General features: G+C 37.4%; 1 pseudogene; it reads left to right on the top strand.

Moving 5' to 3' along the window:
- The first annotated feature begins 21,143 nt into the window (after positions 1-21,143).
- LOC107196305 lies at positions 21,144-21,888 on the top strand (annotated as a pseudogene).
- Positions 21,889-22,666: the final 778 nt, after the last annotated feature.

Raw genomic sequence — 22,666 nt, 5'->3', positions numbered from 1 at the left:
CATCCTGTGAATATCCATAGTTTGTACCAAATGGTACAGCTATAGAGCTTGAGTTCCCAAGCCAAATGTGTTGTATTCTGGAATCCTCCTGGCATCTCTCACTACCCACAAAAACTTATGCTCCTAAACCTCCAAGCCCAGCATCAATGCCAAACCATCTGCAGATCACTTTGTATCTCATACCAAATGGCCTTTGGCAGGGCACAGGCAGTACCTGACCTTGGCCTGCAACAGAGCACCTCACAAGAGGCCCCAGAACCAACACACATGGTGGTCAGCTTCAGACCACACAGAGAACCACTCAACTACCTCCACAAATGACACACCCAAAGGGCAGACTGGGCAGGAACCAGATCTCTGCTAAAGTAATTCAAGTTTCATAAAGTCAGCCTTGAACAAATAAATGTTCCTCCCCTGTAATCAAAGTCAATCCTCACTACCAATCAGCCCGAGGGTCAGTCTCTCTTATTGATGTGCAAACAACAACCAAGGCTCAACTACAACAGGAGGACCCACACACCCACATAATAGACACACCTGGAGCACCCAGCTCAAGTGACCAGGGAGACTGCATCACTGGGCCCCACAGCACACCTACTACATAAGGCCACTCTACTAAGACTAGGAGACCTAGCAGCTCTTCATAGAAATAAAAATATGTAGGCAGCCAAAATGAGAAGTCAAAGAAACATGTCCCAAATGAAAGAACAGAAAAAGAACTAAACAAAAGGAAAACAAGCAATCCACCAGATTCAGAGTTCAAAACCCTGGTAATAATGATGCTCAATGATCTCAGTGGGAATTTCGACAAAAAGATAGAAAACAAAAAAATGAAGATCAGAAACATAAAATAGAATTGAAGAATACAGTATCTGAAATAAAGAATACATTAGAGGGGAGTTCGGGTCTAGATGGTGAAGTATGTAAACACTGTGCTTGGTACCTCTCATGACCCCATCAAAATTACAGCTAAACTACAGAACAGCCACTATTGGGAGTCGCCTGAAGTCTAGCTGAACAGAAATCATACAACTGGGGACATACACAAGAGGCTATCTCAAAAGAAACACAAAACAGGCTGGTCCCAAATCTTCATGTGGCAGTTGAGAATTGGGAAGAATATTCCTCCCCCAGAGGAATGAAGTGTCTCAGCCCGACACCCGGCTCTCCAGGCCAGGCCCCCACAATTTAAAAATGTCAGATGTGGTTGAATGAGACAGAGGGCCACAAGTGTCGCAGACATTCCTCTTAAGGGACTCATGCTCAGACTTACTCTCTGATGGACTCACTCTCTCTGAGTGCCAGCACTGGGGCAGCAGTTCAAAAGGCACCAGGGGTCATATGGAGAAGAATTAAATTGTCTGGTTTCAGGGTGAAGGCTGAAGGGGCAGCTTTCTCCCAGACAGAAGTGCTGGCAGAGGGCATTGTTCCTTTGTTGAGGATTTACCTGAGGGTAAATCCCTCCCACTGAAGTGCAAACTGCAACTAAGTCTCCATTATAACATGAGAGTACATGTAATCCATACAATGGACACACCTGGAGTACTCGGTTCAGGTGACCAAGGAGACTGCACCCATTGGCCCCACAGGACACCTACTACGTAAGGCTAATCTACTAAGACTGGGAGACATAGCAGCTCTACCTATTACATAGAAACCAACACAGGGAGGACCCAAAATGAGGAGGCAAAGAAACATATCCCAAATGAAAGAACAGAACAAAGCTCTAGAAAAAGAATTAAACAAAATGGAGACAAGAAATCTACCAGATGTAAAGTTCAAAACACTTATTATAAGGATGCTCAGTGAACTTAGGGGAAGAGTAGATGAACTCAGTGAGAACTTAAACAAAGAAATAGAAAAAAAAATGAACATAGAAAATGTAAAAAAGAACCAGTCAGAAATGAAGAATACAAAAACTGAAATGAAGGAAATAAACATACAATTCTGGGAATCTCAGAGTCCCAAAAAAGATAGGCCCAACCAAGACACATCATAATTAAAATTTCAGTGGTTAAAGACAAAGAGAGAGTCTTAATAGCAACAAGAGAAAAGCAGATAGTTACCTACAATGGAGTTTCCATAATTCCGTCAGCTGATTTCTCAACAGAAACTTGGCAAGCCAGAAGGGATTGGCAGAAAATATGCAACATGATGAAAAGCAAGGATCTACAACCAAGATTACTCTACACAGCAAAGCGATCTTTTAGAATCAAAGGACAGATAGTTTCCCAGACAAGAAAAAGCTAAAGAAGTTCATCAACACCAGACCAGTATTACAAGAAGTGTTAGAGACTTTTTTATAAAGAAGAAAAAGATAAAAATATGAATAGTAAAGTGGCAATAACTATATATGTATTAACAATTGTTTTAAATGTAAATGGATTAAATGCCCCAATCAGAAGTTAGGGTGGCTGAATGGATAAGAAAACAAGACCATTTTAAATGTAAGTTTAGATTGTTTATTTGAGCTTTTTTTTTTTTTTTTTCAGGTAGGCCTTTATTGCTATGAATTTCCTTCTTAGGACTGCTTTCACTGTGTTCCATAGATTTTAGGTTGTGTTTTCATTTCAATTTTCTTCTAGATATCTTTTGATTTCTTCCTTGATCCCATTGTTAAACCATTCACTGTTTTGTAGCATTTTATTTAGTTTCCATATGTTTGTGTATTTTCCAAAGAGGATATACAGATGGCCAATAGACATATAAAAAGGTGCTCAACGTCACTAATCATCAGATAAAGGCACATTAAAACCACAATGAGTTGTCACCTCACATCTGTCAGAATGGCTATCATACATAAATCAAAAAACAACAAGTGTTGGTGAGGATGTGGAGAAAAGGGAACCTTCATACAATATTGGTGGGATTGCAAACAGGTACAAACTCTATGGAAAACAGTTCCTCAAAAAACTAAAAATGGATCTAGCTTTTGACTCAGCAGTTGCACTTCTGGGAATTTATCCAAAGTAAACTAAAGAAATGATTTGTGAAGATCTATGCATCCCTATGGTCATGGCAGCACAATTTACAATAGCCAAGATAAGGAAGCAACCTAAATGTGTATTAACAGACGATTAGATAAGAAGTTATGGTTCATATATATGATAAAAAATGGAATCCTACCATTCGCAATGACATGGATCGACCTAGAGGTTATTATGCTGAGCGAAGTAAGTCAAATAGAGAAAGATAAATACTATACGAATTCATTTATATGCAAAATCTAAGGAAAAAAAAGAACAAATTAATCAAAAACAGACTCACAAATATAGAAGACAATCTGCTGACAGTCAGAAGGGAGGGAGATTGGGGGCCTGAGTTAAAGGGGTGAAGGGTTAAAAAAGTACAAATTAGAACTTGATAGATGGTCATGGGGATGGGGAGTACAGCATAGAGAATGTAGTCAAAAGTAATGTGATGGCTATGTATAGAGTCAGAGGGGTGATAAATAATTGGGGGTCTCATTTCATAAACTATATAAATGTCTAACCCATACTTGAAGTTAATACTAAAATAAAATAATATGCTAGGAAAAGAAATCAAGACCCTTACATATACTGCCAACAAGATTCTCTTCTGCTCAGAAAACACATACAGACAAAGTAAAAGGATAGAAAAAGATATTTCATGAAAATGGAAATAAACAAAAAAAGCTGGGGTATCAATACTTGTACCAAATAAAATGACTTTCAAACAAAGGCTATGACAAGAGACAAAGAAGGACCCAGTAATTCCACTTCTGGGTATTTATCTGAAGAAACACAAAACACTACTTCGAAGGGGCATGTGCATCTGTATACTCATTGCAGCATGTTTTACAATAGCCAAGGTATGGAGGCATCCTAAGTGTCCATCAATGAATGAATAGATAATGAAGAGGGGGTAATAGTACAATAGAATATTAGTCAGTCATAAAAATAAAGAATTAAATCTTGCCATTTGCAACATGGATAAATCTAGAGGGTATTGTGCTGAGTTAAGAAAGTCAGACAAAGACAAATACCATATGATTTTAGTTATATATGAAAAGTAAGAAAGAAAATAAACAAAACAAACAAACTTATAGATACAGAGACCATTTTGATGGTTGCCAGATGGATTGATGGAATGGGTGAAAAAAAGGAAGATATTAAGAAGTCCAAATTTGTAGTTATAAAATAGTCATGAGAATGTAAAGTACAGTGTTAAGAATACAGTCAATAATATTGTAATAACTGTGTATGATATCAGATGGGTACTAGATTTATCATGGTGATCACTTTGTAAGTTATATACATGTCTAATCACTATATTGTACACATGAATCTAATATAATTTTGTATGACAACTGTAATTGAAAAATAAAAAAATAAAATAATAAAAATGATTGCTTCAAAGCCTTTTCAGACTCTAAATTTAAAACTCCTAAAATACTAGGTAGAATGTTAAATAGAGGTCTATTTTGAAAACTGAAATCCTTGTCATTTTCCTGTAGATGTGAAAAGGAAGAAAGCTGGCATTTATTAAGTGTTCTATAAGCCAGGCACTCTCTTATATTATACATTGTTATTGTAATAAAATTCATATCTTGAAGAAAGTTTGGATAGATGATGTGAGTGTATATGTAAAGCACTGAGTACAATGCCTGGCAAAAAGTATCCACTCAATAACTGTGGTGCCCTGGCTCATGCTTCAGCCCCTCTCCACTCAGCTCACCACCATTGAAGAAGATAAAGAAATTGGAACTCAGAGGAATTAAGGAACTGCCCCAAGTCATCCAGGTCTCTAACTCCAAAAGCCATGTATATTGTGTTATACTGCTTCTTGAGTGTGAAATCTGAAATTATTTTCGCTGTGGACTTGCTCAGTAACATAGGTAGTCTGAAGAATTTTCTCAGAGGACTCCTACTCTCTAGCCGATTTCTTTACTGTGATCTGGGGCTAGTGTTTGGGAGATGGCTCCCTAGAGATTTTGGGTGCAGTAAAGATTTCCCTATGCTAGATTATAACTGGTTGCACAGAGCCTAGACCCTCCATCTGAGTCTCATTAATACCAGACTTTCATCCTGGGCCAACCACCTACTAGGGAAGTCTTTGGGTCACCTAGGCAAGGATTCCCTGGAACCTCTGACTTCTAGTTCTGTTCCATTGATGCCATATGAGAAGATGGCCTTGTGGTAAAGAACCAAGTGGGCCACTTTTAAATATAAGGCATTTTTGTTTGCTCAGGATTTAATACAAAAAAAAATTATATCCTTGGCTGGCAGAATGTTGAGAACTGTTACAAGAGTGGAAGATTTGGAAGTAGCCACAACCAGATATGAGAATGACCACGGATCCTAGGGAAGAAAGAAGATAGGCTGAGGCTTATCTACCCAGTAGTATAGGCATTGGCTCACATATTAGTAGGGTTAAATGGAATATTGCTTTTAATGAATGACAGACTTATCTTGGAGGCAACTAGGTGACTTGAAAATAGTGTTATGAGATTCATCAAGTTCATTCATTCTATAACATCCTTTCCTGTGTTGTTCTTTATTTAGCAGATGGGGCTATGGAATTCTACCTCTAGTGATAGAGATGGTTTTTCATAGAGCACATCACACTCTGGTCTGGTACTCATGGTGTGCACAGAACAATCCTAAGTTTAAGACGACATCAATATATCTTTAATATGAGAATAGGCAGGTAGTTCAGAAATACCGTTACACAAAGAAGAAACTGGACTTAATGGTTTCTTGTGGTCCCTTCCACTTCCAGGTGACCAGCATAATTGAGTACCTCTCTCTCTGCCTCTGTCATTTTTTTTTCTTTCTCTGTCTCTTTCTCTCCTAGGCTACAGAGGTTAGTCCATATAATAGAGTCCTAGTGCTAGGGATCAGCAGTCTAAACTTCCTAATGGCATCCAAGATGATTCAAAATATTTTGCTTTGCATATAGGGGGGCATAATTTGCCTTCTAGAAACAGCACAATATTCTGGAAAGAGTACAGTCTTTGAAGACAAGCAACTTAATTTTGGATCCAGATTCTGCCATGTCCTATGATGCTGAGAAAATCAGTTTAACTTTCTTAAACCCCAATTTCCTCATATGCAAAGTTAAGATAATGCTGGTACTTTTCTCCTTAGGCGTGTTGTAAATATTTTCTGAGATAATTTATGAAGACATATTTGTTGAATGAATGAATGAATGAATGGATTGTGGTGTCTTTCTTTTCTGCCATTAAAAAGGTTTTTGCTATTCTTTAATTAATGCCAAGCTCATGGATGTGTAATTCAGTCAACTCAGGGTCTGCATTCTTAACTCAACCATCTAGTAGCTGTATGACCTTAGTAGTTAAAAATTTGTGTGAGCCTTAGTATCTTTATGCATAAAATCTGGATAGCAAGATCAAGTGTGCAGGGTTGTTGTGAAGATTAAAAGAAATAATATATGTGGTAGCGCACAGCATAGGACCTGGAATATGATACATGATTTATAACATTAGGTCCCTTTCTCTACCTCTCCTGGTCACCTTCACATATGTGGGCTCATTTAATACTCAGAAGAACCAGGTGAGATATGTGTTATCATAATGAGATAGTGTATATGGAGACACCTAGTACAATATGATTCAGGTGGTCAATAAATGTCTGTTTCTGTCTCTTCGTTTTCCTTAATTAAGCCAGTTATTACCCTGGTAACAATTGTGCTTTTGCATGAACTCTGTAAATGTTTTAAAGAATGAGGTGCTAATCTTATATTGTTATCAATTTAGAAGGCAGTCTGGACACAAGGACTATAACCGGAATAATGTTGATTTTAATAAGGTGATAGAAGATCATAGAGTTGATGGATATAAAGTGCTTGCCTAATTCTTCTTTATTATAATGAGTTATAAATAGATTAATTTTATATATTAAAATTTAACAATCATTAAGAAAATATTTTCATATAAATTATAGTTTTACATATTAATGTCATGCTTTTCTTAGCATCTAAAAATGCTGTTCTTTGCTCATCATGAGGAGAAAATTTTTGATCTATGTTTATAGAACTGGGGATTGATTGGGATTGACTTTCTCTGACTTTAAGTTGGTCTCTTACATGGTTTCCCAACATAACATCTAATCTCTACCAATTTTTGTGTTGGAATATGACTCGGAGAGGGCCAAAATGTGGGCTATATTTGTAGTTGGAGCAGAGAACTTCATGCCAAAATGAAATCTGGTCACAGGCCAGCTTAATTTACTTTGAGTTGCCCTGTTAGTAACCATGAGCAAGTTACTTAACACCTTTTTCTCCTTAGTTTCATCATTTCTAAAGTAAATATAATATTAGCACTTACCTGATTGGATTGTTTTGAGGATTAAATAAGGTAATTTATGAGTAAATAAGTTAATTCATCTAAAGGCTTTAGCATAGAGTTCACGATGTAGTGAGGATTCGATAATGTTAACAGCTGCCACTGCTACGAAAACTACTACCACCATCTCTACCACTACTATGATAATGATGTGACAAAACCATTGCAGAATGGTAAAAAAATTAGATGTTCTGTCTCATAAAGTATTCCAGATCTATGAAGGGTGTGCTGAGGACTTCCTTATTTTAAATTCCCACTTTTGAAATCTTTCCAAGGGGTCTATGAGCATGTAGCTTTAATTACTATGGAAAATGTGAGATTGTCATTAAATTTTTATTGCACAGAGACTTTTTCAAGGTCACAGAAGGATCATCCATATCTTTTGATACCATTGTCCAAAGCTTCAGCTGTGAAAGGTATAGGAAACTGGGCTGAATGTATTTGAATGCAAGAGAGCCCTTAAAATTTTTAAAAATTTTAATTGTGATGGCTTCTAATTTAATTTTTCTTTCTACTCTAAGAGAAGAATATATTAAACCTTCTTGGTTTTGTTGAGTCTCAACTAATCAGAATTTTACAAGGACCTTTTCTCTGTCTCTAAATAAACCACAGAATCTGCTATATAAAGAGGTTTATCTAGGTTCCATACATATTCAAGGAAATAGGAAGAAGGGAATACAAATTGATTGAATTATTTTTCTTTTGTAAATTGACCAGTTGCTTGGCTGCTCTTTAAACTAAATTAATACAGTTAAATTTCCTATGTAGCACGTTGATAGCTCAGGTGGGAATAGTGAACCTGGATGTATAGTCTGGAAATTTTCAATAAGTTACAGACCAGTGTGTGAGTGTGACTTTACTGGCAATAAAAATGGAAGGCAAAGAGAAACATAGAGACTTTTGTCTAATGAATTTGCTAAAATGGAAGATAAGTGGTTCAAATAGTCTCCTGTGTGTATGCAGACGGCTGGAGACCAGTGGTATCCTATGGTCCCTTCTACCTTCAGGGTCTTAGAGTTCTAGAAGGCCTTATCCCAGCACTATTCCTTCTTTAGATATTTTTATTAAAAACTTCCTTTCTTCTTTCTTTCCCTTATATTCTTCCTTACCAAAATATGTACTGAATACATACTAAATACCTAAGCACTAAATGTGTGAGGCACTGGAATATAGCATACAGGGTATGACATGCAACTTAAGGAGTTGACATTTTACAATTTCTGAGATATATTTGATCTGATGGTTGGAGAAGGATAGCTCCTCAGTTGTTTTAGCTTTATGTTATATACGGTTCCGTCTATGTGAGTTTTCTACCCTTTTCTTTAACTTATAGGATTTAAGATCTTGGACAAAAGGAACAATTTTTAGACTGGAGCTTATCAGGCTGAGGTAGCAGAGAACTAGGACTAGGGTAGGACCAGAGGCACTGACTTCTTGCCTCTGACAGCCTCATAACTTAGGCATCTCAAGGAATCTCCTGCTTTCTATGCTCAACTAAATTGTAGAGAGGCACTGAAGTTTATATAATTAAAACAAACTAAACAAACAAACAAATAGAATGACAAAGATAAAACACCAACAAAACAAAAAAGCAAAAAAGTAAAAATAAGTAAACACACAGAACTCTTTTTTCTAGTTGGTCCTACAGAAGGTGTCCTTCTTTGGCTTTGAAGGACTCAGCCCATTTTTTTATTCATCTGATCTGGAGTTGAGGCTGCAGCATTAAGACCTAGTAAGCAAATAAGATAATCAATTCACTCATTTTTTCTAAAAGTGAATTTAGGACCGGGCTGCTGGGTCTCTACCAAACCCCCTCCCCTGCAAAGGAAAAAATGATTTATCTTAGCACCAGTTGCTAACACTGGCCCAGATGGCCCCCATGGTGCCATCAGTCTCCCAGAAGTTTGTGAAATAACCTCCTGAATAATACAGTGGCAAAGACAGGTGTTCTCTGAATGTGGGATAGAATCAAGGCTCAGGATCCTGTATTATGCTAGAGTCATGAAGCAGGACTTGGGAGCTCCAGGACATTGTGGTCAGAAAAAATAAATCTAAGACAGATTTTCATGTATTTATTCATGAGTACATCAAAAAGATATTAAGTGTTGATTAGTATTGCAGGGGGAAAAAACAAACTGAAACATCTTCTTTCACTTTTCCAGACTCAACAAACACCATTTCCATGTGTTAACAACCTCCAAAGGGGACAGTACTCATCAGTCATGTAAACAATAACGTTTAGAATACAAATTTGAGTCCACTGATAGTGTACTTTTCCTGTTCTTTAAAGCTTCTCACTTGATTAGTTTTCTTTTAGCCAAGAAAAGAGAAAATCTAGGTGTGAGGGTAGAATGGGATAACGATATCTCTCTTTAATTATCTGAAAATAATACAGATCAAGATAATATGTATTATAAATAGAAAAAGAGTTGGATCTATGTCATACAGAATCAGTGAGCCGACCAGGGATAAACAGGCACAATTTAAAGGGATTCCGATTTTGGTTTATTCTGTATATAGTACTTTAAGTAATTTTTAAAACAATATGTCTCATGTAATCATTGATACTCATTGTGTGTATCAGTCAGGTTATACAGCATTAGCCCTATTTTACAGATGAAGAAACTGAAGGTCAGAGAGGTTAAGACCTACTCATGGTCACACAGCTAATATGGGATAAGCTGAAAATGGAATCAATACCTGTTGATTGATCTCGAGGGAGTGCTTAAGGAAGGATTCCGTACTTGGCTTCTTTCACAGAGAAAAGACAGGGGATTCAGCAATAACCTAGCTCTTTAAGCTTTGTACTATACTCTGCCCCCTTGCACATTACAGCTACAATCACACTGTCCCCTGAGTGCACAGATGTGTTTGTCTGCATATATGAAATTACTTTCCTGAGCCTGTGAACACACACCAGTTTCACAGTTTGCCTGAAGTAATAAAAGTTGCAATACAAAAAAAGGGGCCAGGTTTTGCTTTTCCTGCATAAAAACAAACAACTGAGTTAATTTACTTAATTTACTCGTCCATTTTTCCAGTGGTTCTTTTGGCATGAGGAAGAAAACTTCTCTGTGAGAGCAGCCTGTGTGGTGTATGAGTATGTGTGTGAGAACCATCCTACAGCACTTTTCTAAAACTTTTTCTTTTCTTTTAACATGTTTTTTTCAAAGTTCTGCCTGATTATCATGGATTGTATCTGGAGGCCCTCTTGTTAAAGCCATGCTGAATCATAGGTGAGTTTTAAGTCTAGGAGACTTTCACTGATGACTAAGAGAGTCATTATTTGATAAAAAAGGAAAAATAGCAATTGGTTTTAAAGGAAGCCTGGAGGAGCATGAAGAACTTCTTGAACAGGGGGGAAAATCACTGGGAAGCTAGCTGGCAGGGTGAGTGGGGACTGGAGAAAACCAGTCTTGTGTGGTAGGACTGCTGCTGTGTTTAACCACATCCCTATGTGACTGGAATTTTTTTTCTATTTTTTTTTTTAATCAAGAAAGAAAGGACACAGAGAGGATTCAGCAATTACCTAGCTCTTTAATATTTTTACTGTACTCTTTCCTCTTGCACATTTTCAAATTGACATCTAGAAATGTTTTATTGTAAGTTCAAATAGATGTAAATGGTATACTTTCTGTCACTAAATAAATATTGACAGTGTAAAATTAAACTCTTACATCACTCTTTTAACTTCTTCGATAGTTTCTAAATGCCGTATTATTTTGATATTCACTGTCATCCACTGAAATTCAAATGGACAAGATCTCTAACAGTCATTTAACATCATTACCTTTTCTTTTTGAACTCATATTGCAATTCACTCCACAGAATTTTATCCTAATGTCATAAATATTTTTTTATTTGAAAGTCTTCTTTTGTAATCTCAACAAAATATGTATATTATGAAATTTTAAACTAAAAAAAGAAAGCCCTGTGACCAGAAGTTTCCAAAGTGTTAAATAAGCAAATAAGTAAGTAAAAAAATAAATAAATGTTACACAGTTAGTGACAGAGAATTAATTAGAACCCAGGCAATGCTCCAACAAGATCTTACCCACTCTGCTCTGCTATACTCTGGGACCTCAGAGAAGAAAATGAATGCAGCCATGGGTAGACATTTCTCTTGTAAAGTAGGAGGATAATTGTGAAAGGAGAGGTGAGAATGGAGAACCAGAATGATTCTCCGAACTCAGGCACATTCATAGCAGTTCAGTTTTAGAGAACAGTCCTTATGTAAATTGGAAATTAATTTACTTAAAACTCAACCTGTTTGCATACCTCTTTGGGAAGTCAGTACCTCTAGGGCAGGGTTCCTTAACAGCAGCACCATTAATATTTAGGGCCAGATAATTTTTTGTTGTAGGGTGCTGTCCTGTGCATTGTTAGGTGTTTAGAAGCATTCCTGGCCTCTATCCACTAGGGGCCAGTAGTAGCCCCCCTCTTCAGTTGTGACAACCACAAATGTTTGCAGATGTCAAATGTTTGCATTGCCAAATGTCAGGGCTGGGCGAGGTGCAAAATCACCCCCAGCTGAGCACAGCTGATCTTGGGCTATGCATATCTCAGTGTGAAAATTGCTTATGTAGCTTGTTAGGAATGTAAACAAGGCCCCAATCAGCTAAATGTGTTATTTGTGTTTTATTCAAGAAAAAGGCTAACTCTGGTTCTTTATGTTTAAATATCCTTCTAGCATGAGTGGGTAGTTTTTGAGTCCATGGGAATAGGGAGTTGTTGACTCCAAAATAATAGTTATTGGGCGTGACGAAGCATTGTGTCTTTAAAGGACCAAAATTAGGGTTAAGGTATTTAAGGATGCCAGAGAAGAAGAATGGAAATGAGGAATGAAGTCAGTAACAACAGAAATTATGACAGATACCATTTACTTGTTACCAACCTTCTACTTTCCCCTCCCCCCTCCACTAGTAATCATTAGCCTATAGTCTATGTCTATGAGATATTACCATCTGACAGCCTTGGTGTTCAAATTTCTCAGAATTTATATTTTTACATTGTTTATAGACTATGTAGTTTTTGAAAGCACTGCCTATAAATTGTGTAAAATCCCAACATTCTTATTTATCTTACTTTTAAGAGCAATTATATAACCAATATATACCAACCTAACATAAGGATACAGCAAAGCTTTTAATAAGACATACGAACAAACATAAATGTTCAGAATGTCCCTTGCTTAGCTAAATCCACCCCATTTTTTTCTTTAAGACCCAACTCAAATCCAACTTTTTTCTTGGAACTCTCTTTGACTGTCCTGCTCATGTCATTTCTTCCCCCGAGAAGTACTTTATTTCCCTTCATTTGACAAGTAGCATGCACTGCTCTTCACTTTTTATCTTTCCAGTGAGATTGTAAATTATTCAAAGACAGAGATAGAAAGTCATTTCCAGCTGTATCCTCAAGTACTCAGCATAATGCACTGCACACAGAAGACATTCGATACTTGTCTTCACAGGATAGAATCTAAGCTCCTCAGTATGGGATTCAAGGTCTTCCATGACCCTGCTCCTGCATCCTTCCCAAATCTCATCTCCCACCAAGATCCATCTCACAATTTACCATATCCACCTGTGCATCCTTACTCATGCCCTTTGCCTAGAAAATCTTGCCCATATTTGTTTTCACCTGGCTAATGCCTGTTTATCTTTTAATGCTTGGATCCATCATTGTCTTCACCAGGCAACCTTACTTTACTATTTTCTCTCATACAACACATTGAATAAAATGATTCCCTCCTGTGTCTCCATGGGATTCATTGTGGACCTAGCTTTCAGCAGTACACATTATCTGGTGGTTTGCCACTGAATCTTCAGTGCCTAGATGCTTGGCATGGGAGACATTCAATGAATACTTGTTAGTGAATAGCTGATATCTTCCTCCCTTATTAGATTATAAATATTTCCTTGGCTTTGCATACCACCTATATATTGATGTTCCCTCCATAGTTTAATGCTGTGATAAATGCTATGAATGGAAAGCACAGGTTGCTATGAAAACATATAACAAGGGTAACTAATTTGGATTGGATTAGAAATATCAGAGATTTCTTGGAAGATATGACATTTGAACAGAGACCTGAAAGATAAATAGGAACAAACAAGACAATGATAGGTTACAAGGTTGGGTAGGGGAGGGAGGATTTTAATAGGGGGACTAGCTAGCAGCAGTGCCCTGAAGTGATAAAGAACTTGGAGTATTTGGGGGAACAAAAAAAATGCTAGTGTGGCTACAATGTAGTAATCAAGAAGAGCATCATAGATGGAGCTGGAGAGGTAGTCAGAAACCAGATAATACAAGGCCTCACTGGATTTCATTGTAAGTGAGTCAGAAACTCTTCGAATGGTTTTTGGTAGAGTGACAGGATTAATTTCATGTTTTAAGATTACTCTGGCGGCTATGTAGAAAATGGCTTATAATGGGACTGGAAAGCTAATGAACATCAAGAAGCCAACTAGGGCACTATTACAATGTTACCAGTGAGAGATAATGGTACTGTGGGCTAGGAGAGTAGTGGCAGAGATGGGAAGAAATAAATTGAACGTGATGTATCCAGAGGTAGAAATTATAGGGTTTCATGATTATTATAGAGGGAGTCATCAATAATAACTTCCAGGTTATTGGTTTGTAAATTGAATATGTGCTTGTGTCACTCACTGGAATGGGAGAACCCTGGAATATGGCTAAGTTTTGGCAAAAAAAGGAATGATAAGATCAATTTTGTGTGAGAGTATTCTGACATAATAGTGGATGCTAAGTAGGCAATTAAATATACTGGCCTGGAACTCAGAAGATCTATCTGGGCTAGAAATATGAATTTAAAAGCCATCGACATGTAGATAACATTTAAAAGCATGGGGATGGGAGAAATTATGTAGAGAAACAATTTAGAGGGAGAAGAGAAGAGATCTCAGGATGAAGCCCTAGGAATTCCATTGTTTAGAGGTCATGTAGAGGAAGAATAGCCATCAAAAAAGACTAAGGAGGGGATAGAGAGGTAGGAGGAAAACCATAATTGTGTAGGTTCATGCAAGTAGAGAGAAGAGGATGTTTTAAGGAGAGAAGCCTGGTAACCTATACTGAAGGTTGTTGAGAGTAGGAGTAAGCTGAGGACAGAGAAGAGTCTATGACACCTGAAAACAGAAAAGATATCAATGACCTCAGTAAAATAAATTTTGGTAGAGTGATGGGTGCAGGAGCCATACTGGAGTGAGAAAAAAAAATGAATAAAAGGTGAAGAAAGAAAGACACCATGTGCAGATAATTCTTCGGAGAAACCTGGCTCCGAAAGGAAATAGATTTGGCGAGAGCTGGAAAAGAGAGCTTAAGGGAGGATGTTTGTTTTACAATGTGAAATAATAGAAAAAAAAGTTTAAATATTATTAGGAAGAAGAATTCATTAGAAAGGGAGAAGATGAAGATGCAGGAGTCCAAAGGGATATAATGATTTATGGTCCCTGCAAAGGCTGGAAGCTCCAAGGTTCAAAGCACATGTGATGGGATTGACCTCTTATTAAAGGAGTGACACTTATACTGTGGCTAATATGTACTGAATACCTACTATGTGTTTAGTTTTGTTTCAAGTACTAGGGGTACAATAATGAATAAAACATGGTCCCTGCCCACATGGAGGTCACAGTTTGGTGAGAGAGACAGATAAGTAAACAGACAATTATGAACAGATTGGTTAATGCTGTGATAAGTACAGGGTCCTATATCAGTGCTGAGAAGAGTCATTGTGATATGTTAAATTTTGTCCCCCAAGGAAAGATATGTTGGTGTCTTACTGCCCAGTACCTCAAAATGTGACCTTATTTGGAGATAAAATGAGGTCATTAAGGTAGACCATAATTCAATATGACTGGTGTTCTTATAAAAAGGCACACATACAGGGAAAACACCAAGTAGAGATTGAGGCAGAGATGAGGATAATGTGTCTATAAACCAAGAAACACTGAAGATTGCCAGTAAACCACCAGAAGTTAGGAGAGAGGCAAGGGACGGATTTGTCTTCACTATCCTTAGAAAGAATCAATGCTGCCTTATTTTTAGACTTCTGGCTTTCGGAACTGTTAGAAAATACACTTCTCTTGTTTAGGCTACTCAGCTTGTGGTTCTTTGTTATGGCAGACATGTCAAACTAATACAGGCACTCAAATCAATCTAAGGGAGGGGTGTTGGTCAGGTTATAGGAAGACTTCCCAGTGGAGGTGTTATTTAAGCTGAATCAAGATGAGTTGGATTGCATGGGCAGAGCCTCGGGAGGCCATTCTATGTAAAGTGATCATCATCTAAAATGGCTTAGAAGTAAAAGAGAGTATGCATGTCCAAACTACTGCAAGTCATCCAATATGAATGGATATAGAGTGTGTGGGTAATGGTGGTGACAACTGAGACTCAAGAAGCTGTAGTCAATTCATGAAGGGCCTTCTATTTAGAGCCAATGAATTTGGACTTTATCCTAAAGCTAAGTGGGTACCCTTTAAGTGTTCATTGCCCTCCCCACTATTCACCTGCCTAACTCCATTTTTCCAGAAAGACTTCTCTTATATCTACTATGGAACAGAAATGTTAAAAATAACTTGCTTCTTGATCTCCTCAAATATGCAGCAAGCTCTTTTAGGTAAAGGGCTATGTCCTATTTCCTGAGATATGCTCAGTGTCTGGCAAGTGATTGATGTTTAGTAGTCCCTCAATAAATGGCTGTCTGGTGTGTTCCTGAGGACAACATTGGGACTTTTTGGCTCCTTTTGGAATGACATTCTGGGACACTCCATATTTACTTTTACTCTTCTCTCCTCTTCTTTCCTCTCACTGATGACCCAGCACCCTCCACACTTGGTTCTTTTTTCACTTCTCCACTTGGTTTTCCTTTTAGACCAAGGACCCTGGGAGTTTTCGGTGTGCTTTTTCCCACCAAAAATCAGCAGTCTCTTATCAGGCAGCCTCATGCATCCAGGTTCCTACTGTCCCCAAGGGAGACTATTCCACCCTATGCAAACCCTACAGTCCAACTTTGACACTTTGCTTTGCCCCTGGTTCTGCCAGGATTAGTGCTTAACTTAGCCTAAGCAGAGTCATTAGGTCACTTTTAAGGAAATAGCTCTTGCCAGAATAAACCAAAGAACAGGTGGCAGCTTTGGAAAGAGGATACAGTTGTGGCTACAAGATGGGGCAATGAGATTGCTGGGCTCAACAGGTAGGTAGGGTCAGAATATCTGAGCAATCTCTAACTGAGCCCTGTTTGACCCATGGGACCCCCATTGAACAAGGCAAAATAAGGCAACAGAATAGGAAATTAATAAGGATGATAGTCAAGGCAAGATGCTGAGCAGAAATCATGTGTTTACATTGGATTCAATTCATTAAAATATACATCCTTCACACCTACCCATTTCTATATGCACATACACACATATTCACACACCACAGACACAAAAATGCTGACACACCAACTCATACTCACACTGGCAGAACCTAGTGTGATGTGCGCTTTGGTTGGCAGACACTGTAACATCTGATCTGTTTGCAACTGGCATGGGAAGAGGTGCTCTTTACAAATAATAGAAACACCCTTTGAAATAACATGGTCTTTTTCATTGTAATTATTTCAAAAAGATAGCTTTCTGTCTTTATACCAAGTGGTCCAAATACAATTTAACTTTTTCTTGAGGATTCCAAGACATCTTTATGAACACTCATTTTTTGGTGTTGGGCTGAGCTAGGAGCTATGTTGAGGTGTTTTAAACTCTATCAGTCCACTAAATGGCCTCAGTGTAAATATCCTATTTGCACAGATGCTCATATTACCCATATATGTGCACAGATATATATGGGTATGAATATATGCATATATACTATCTTTCACATAAATGTCTCTGTACAAAATACACACGTAAGTCATACTGTGGAGATACACATGTAGTGCACTTATTTACAAGAACCTATGCACTCCCTGCAGCTAGATTTGTAAGTGGTTCCCTTTACTACAGCCAATAGCCTGCTTTTTTGTCATTTTCCTTCCTTCTTTTACACACTAATTGTTGGGATTAAGGAGTTAGTGTCTCATTCACTGCAGAGTTGGTGGATTTAATTGGTCGCACCTGACTTAGTTAAAGAAGGCATTTTAACTACATTATTTTGCACTTCTTTCCTCCTCCCCCACGCCAGAGGACATGTTTATAATTGGTAACAAGGCAAGAGGAAAATCCCGGACTTCATTACAAACCTGGAAAATTAACTTTTCCTTGACAATAACTTCCCTTCTTACTGGAACACTTTCTTCTTGAAAGTGGTATGGAAAGTGGCATTAGCTCAAAGTTGTAACCAACTAGACTTGTGATATTCACATGTGTGCCACTTCAGGGAGGGTAGAGAGAAAGTTGCATGAACATTTCACTAGCATCTGTTTTATTTACATATAAACAATATGCTCATTGCAAACCCTTACCTGTTCATTGAAGCCAGGCTGGCAGAACCTCATATGACATGCCTTGATTGGCAGATACCTTAATACCTAATCTGTTTGGCACTAGCTGAGAAGAAAATTTTTTCAAATGCATGTCCCAAATAATAGAAGCTACCTTGCAGTGCCCAATTCCTTTTGCTTGTAATTGTTTCAAATAGATAGATCTCTGTCTTTTCATGTCAAGTGAACCTCATACAATATGCCCTTTCAGGGTAATCCCAGGCTATCTTTATAGACAGTAATTGCTGAATTGGGCTGGTATATAAGGGATGTCCTTAGGAGCTATCATGAGCTGTATTAGATTGTTTAATCATACAATAAATGTCCCCAGGCTGTCCATCTTTTAAGGAAGTATCCTATCTTCTTTCTAAAGTCTTTGCTTGCTGACAACATTGTTTATGCCTCCAGTAGCTATTGATATTTTTTATTCTACCCTAGGCTCAGAAACAAAGCAGAGTTAAAATTGTGTAAAAGTAAAGTTGAGAGCCTGAAAAGTTTTTCTTTAAGTACTCTGCATGTGATTTTGTACATAGATTTTTGTATAATCTCTTTTGGCTGTTCTAATGTTTTTAAAGGTTAATTCATAGTTCTTAGCTCTGAGAGTACTAGACAATTATGGTTTCCAGAAAAGTAACCTTTAAATAAGTGATATATCATTGTAATTAGGGTTAATATAAAGTAAACCTCATTAATTTGGACTTACTAGTTCATAATATGGGAATGCTTTATTTATAAATGAGGATTTGGAGTTTACCATTTCACTAGCTACAAAAAGAAAGGATATGTTTGGTAAATTAATACCTGAAACAGAATCACAAAAGTAATGCAAATTTCATTTACATGTGAAATTTGACTATACTTATCTATTTATTAATATGAATTTTATCAAGCCACCTACTTGGTAATACAATTCATTGTATATTTGGGAAGTAGCAATAACAACCTCAATTAATCAACTAATCAATCCATTGAGAAAAAAGTATTTTTTTGAATAAAGTCAGCCTTGTACACAGACACAGAAAATTAATGGAAACTCTCAGTCCTTGGCTAGTGGTAGTGGCAGCTGAATAATAGCATCAAGGCCATTTTAGTGGGAAAGTTAAAGATCTATAGTGTCTTCAGCTCAAGAATAACTGGTGTGTGGTCATGTCTCAAGAAACAGAAATATATCCTATAAGCATGAGAAAGTCACAGCCTTCCCTTGGAACATGGCTGGAATAGAATATTTCTGACATTATTCTTTGAATCAAGTTTCTGAAAAAGAACAGTCAGTATTAATAGAAATATTACTTTATAACTTTGAAAGATATTCTGGCTTTTCACTAAATCAGACTGGTCTTCCCACCAATTAACAGTAGACAGTTCAATATATGTCAGGTATCGTGCAAAATGTGTTATATGTATTATTTATTTTAAACAGTTCTGTGAAAGTGAATCATTTGGCCATGTTAGTGAATGGTCAAATTGTGTTTCGAACCCAGGTCTATCTCTACAGCCTGCTATCTTAACCACTACCAAATACCATAGTTCCTCAAGAGATAGGACAAAACAAATATTATAGGGTGCTATAATAGGTACATGTTAGTAACTAAGCTGAGACTCATGCCAAGGGGCCCTCTTAAGCCCTACTTACCTACCTCCAAGCCAATAGGGCAATAACCTTCAGCTAGTCCTAGCTGGGATGATGATTATGAAATACATGAAAGAGAAAGGACAACGTAAGTGTCCTGATTTCCAAAATAATTATCCTTGAGACCATATCTACATAACCCAAAGAGAAGTTGTTACTCAGTGTTTGGAACTGTCACTAAAGCCAAACTAGCAACATGTTTTAACTTTCAGGAACAAAATTGTCAATTTTAGCCAATTGGTCTTGCACTAGCTAGCATTGGTGGTAAAATGCATGCTCTTTTCATGTCACTGAAAAAAATGAGTGGCTATTGTTTAGAGCAAAGGATCAATATCAGATATGTGTAAAATGAATTTGCAAGTGAGATACTTTGTGTTAAGAGATACTTACGAGGGGATGAACAGTATCAAGAGCAAGAACTGGGACTGGCACAAAAGGTTTAGAAAAGGTGTACATGATAATGCATTAATTGGTCACTTAGTCATCCACAGTACCAATCAAAATATTGAAAAGTTCAGAGATTTGTTTCAATAAATGTCAGTGCCTTGCGACTGTAAGAATTGTGGCTGAAGAATCCAATTTAGATGAAGAAGGTAACTTTTTCATGAAGGAACCCTAAACATGTGTAAAGTTTCTGAAAAGATGTCAATGTATTTTGAGTGATGAATGAAAACATGAAGGAGTTGACATTTGTTTTGAACTTTCAAGGGAAGCTCAACAAAATAAGATGTTCTTAAACAGAATAGTAACCAGGTGGAAAACAGTTTTTCTAATATGACTAAAACAAAAGTGCTACAATATTCAGAGACAAACTTTAGCATGCCAGAGACTCCAAAATGGGTGCAGAATCTGACTACAGATGAGAATAATGGACTTGTACTACTCTGCTAACAATGATAATACTGTCTATGTAGAATTCACCTCTCAAAGGCAGTCACTCAAGCTAATAGGATAGACATTCTAAAGCATTGGAGGAATTATGTGATTAGCTTCTTCACCACAAAAGTGCTATTATGGTTGACAAATATTTTTGCAATTTTAGTTGTGCCTGAGGGCATTCAAAAATCCCTGTGGTTTCAACTCTCTCCTTAGATTTTGGAACAATCCTGGCCTTGCACAAGGGAAATATTTAACATTCAGGCTTACTCTGACTTTGACATCTCATAAATTTACTTTGGATCCTCCTTAATTTCCTCTAACTCTATTCTAGAATCCAAATCTTTTCTTTGGTTCCCCAAATGGTAGTCCACGCCTCCAGAGAGTAGGGTTCTGACTTGCCTCACTTTAGGCCTTTCTAATCATTATTTTAATACTACACTTCTAACTGCTCTTGGGACTCATAAATTTCTTCTGACTGTTTCTTGCCTTGGTCGCTACTATTGCCACTGTCAGGTCTCCCTGACACTTTTGTCTGTTTGAGTTTGCTCTATAAAAGGTAGGCCCTTCTTAGAGCTTGCATAAGCTCTGCTGGTCTGTCTGATCTTTAGATCCTGGCTACATCTGATTTGGCCCAAGGATTATAACTGTAAGAATAATAGTTTAAGACTCTCACTTATTTGAATGGTACCACTCAACTTAATCCTCAAAATTATTTATCAGGCCAAGCTCAAACAGACTTTGGACCATTTGTAGAATACAAATCTATTCTCCAAAGATAAAAGTTAGCTCTTTTTCGTGGCTCCTCGGAAGCCGTCAGCTGCTTCAGGATGAAGCCAAACATCTCTTTCCCAGCTACTGGCTGCCAGAAGCTCATTGACTTGGACGATGAACGAAAACTTTGTATCTTTTATGAGAAGTGTATGACCACATAAGTTGTTGCTGATGCTCTGGGTGAAGAATGGAAGGGTTATGTAGTTCAAATCAGTGGTGAAAATGACAAACAAGGTTTCCCCATGGAGCAGGGTGTCTTGACCCATGGCCATGTCTGCCTGTACTGAATAAAGGACATTCCTGTTATCGACCAAGGAGGACTGGAGAAAGTACAAATCTGTTTGAGGTTGCATTGATGATACCAATCTGAGTATTCTCAACTTGGTCATTGTGAAAAAAGGGGATAAAGATATTTCTGGTCTCATTGATACTACTGTGCCTTGAAGGTTGGGGCCCAAAAGAGCTAGCAGAATCTGCAAACTTTTCAGTCTCTCCAAGAAAGATGATGTCCACCCATATGTTGTGAGAAAGCCCCTAAACAAAGAAGGTAAGAAACCTAGGACCAAAGCACCCAAGATTCAACGTCTTGTTACTCCACATGTCCTACAACATAAATGTCAGTATATTGCTCTGAAGAAACAGCATACTAAGAAAAATAAGGAAGAGGCTGCAGAATATGCTAAACTTTTGGCTAAGAGAATGAAGGAGGCCAAATAGAAACACCAAGAACAGATTGCCAAGAGATGTAGACTTTCCTCTCTGAGAGTTTCTACCTCTAAGTATGAGTCTAGTCAAAAATGAGATTTTGTAAGAGTAACGAATAAATAAGATCAGACAAAAAGATAAAAGTTAACCTCAGCTAAGGAAATCTAAAAGAATGCATCTAACTAAGTATCTAAAGAAAATACACAAAAAGAAGTTCCAGTGATTTTGTTTTTAGTATTCATGGAATAATTGTATAGTTTTCTGGTGGACTTCTATGAAGGGGATAATTCTCATTTGAATATATAAATTCTGATGAGTTTGTCACACAATCAGTCCTATTACTTTAGTAGTACTGTGAAAAAGTTTGATATCAGCATTATTAAACCTCAATCTTGACCAGCTAGAAGAGTAGTAAGACCAGACATCATGTCTCTACACTTTGTGTCATCATTCATATTTATGCCAGCATTGATCTTGCACTACAGATGAAGTTGTCTATAGAAGGTAAACCTGAGGAACCTGTAGAGCTTCAGAAGAAGAAACAAAGAATGAGTTAAAGTTTAGAAATCTTGGAGCTCCTGACAGAATGCCCTGAATATTGTTTGCCTCTATTCTTGGTTTGTACTACAATTAACCTCTGAATTCCATTCTGAAACCTAATCCATTTGGCTGGGTTCCTGATACCTGTTTAACTCTTGGCAGTCCTCTCTTCCTACGGTTCTGGAGTCTTTTGTTTAGGTCCTCTTTTTGGAGTTCTACTTCAAGATATACTGCTCTGGACACAATTATAATATTTCGCCAATAGTGCCACTGCCCTGAGAGCTATTCAGCCTTCCTCACTTCCCAGACTGCCTCCTTTGTCTGGAAATGCTAA

Source organism: Pteropus alecto, unplaced genomic scaffold (assembly GCF_000325575.1).
Source record: "Pteropus alecto unplaced genomic scaffold, ASM32557v1 scaffold431, whole genome shotgun sequence".
Lineage (NCBI taxonomy): Eukaryota > Metazoa > Chordata > Mammalia > Chiroptera > Pteropodidae > Pteropus > Pteropus alecto.
Note: the sequence above shows the minus strand (reverse complement) of the source record. Positions and strands in the feature narration are given on the sequence as shown.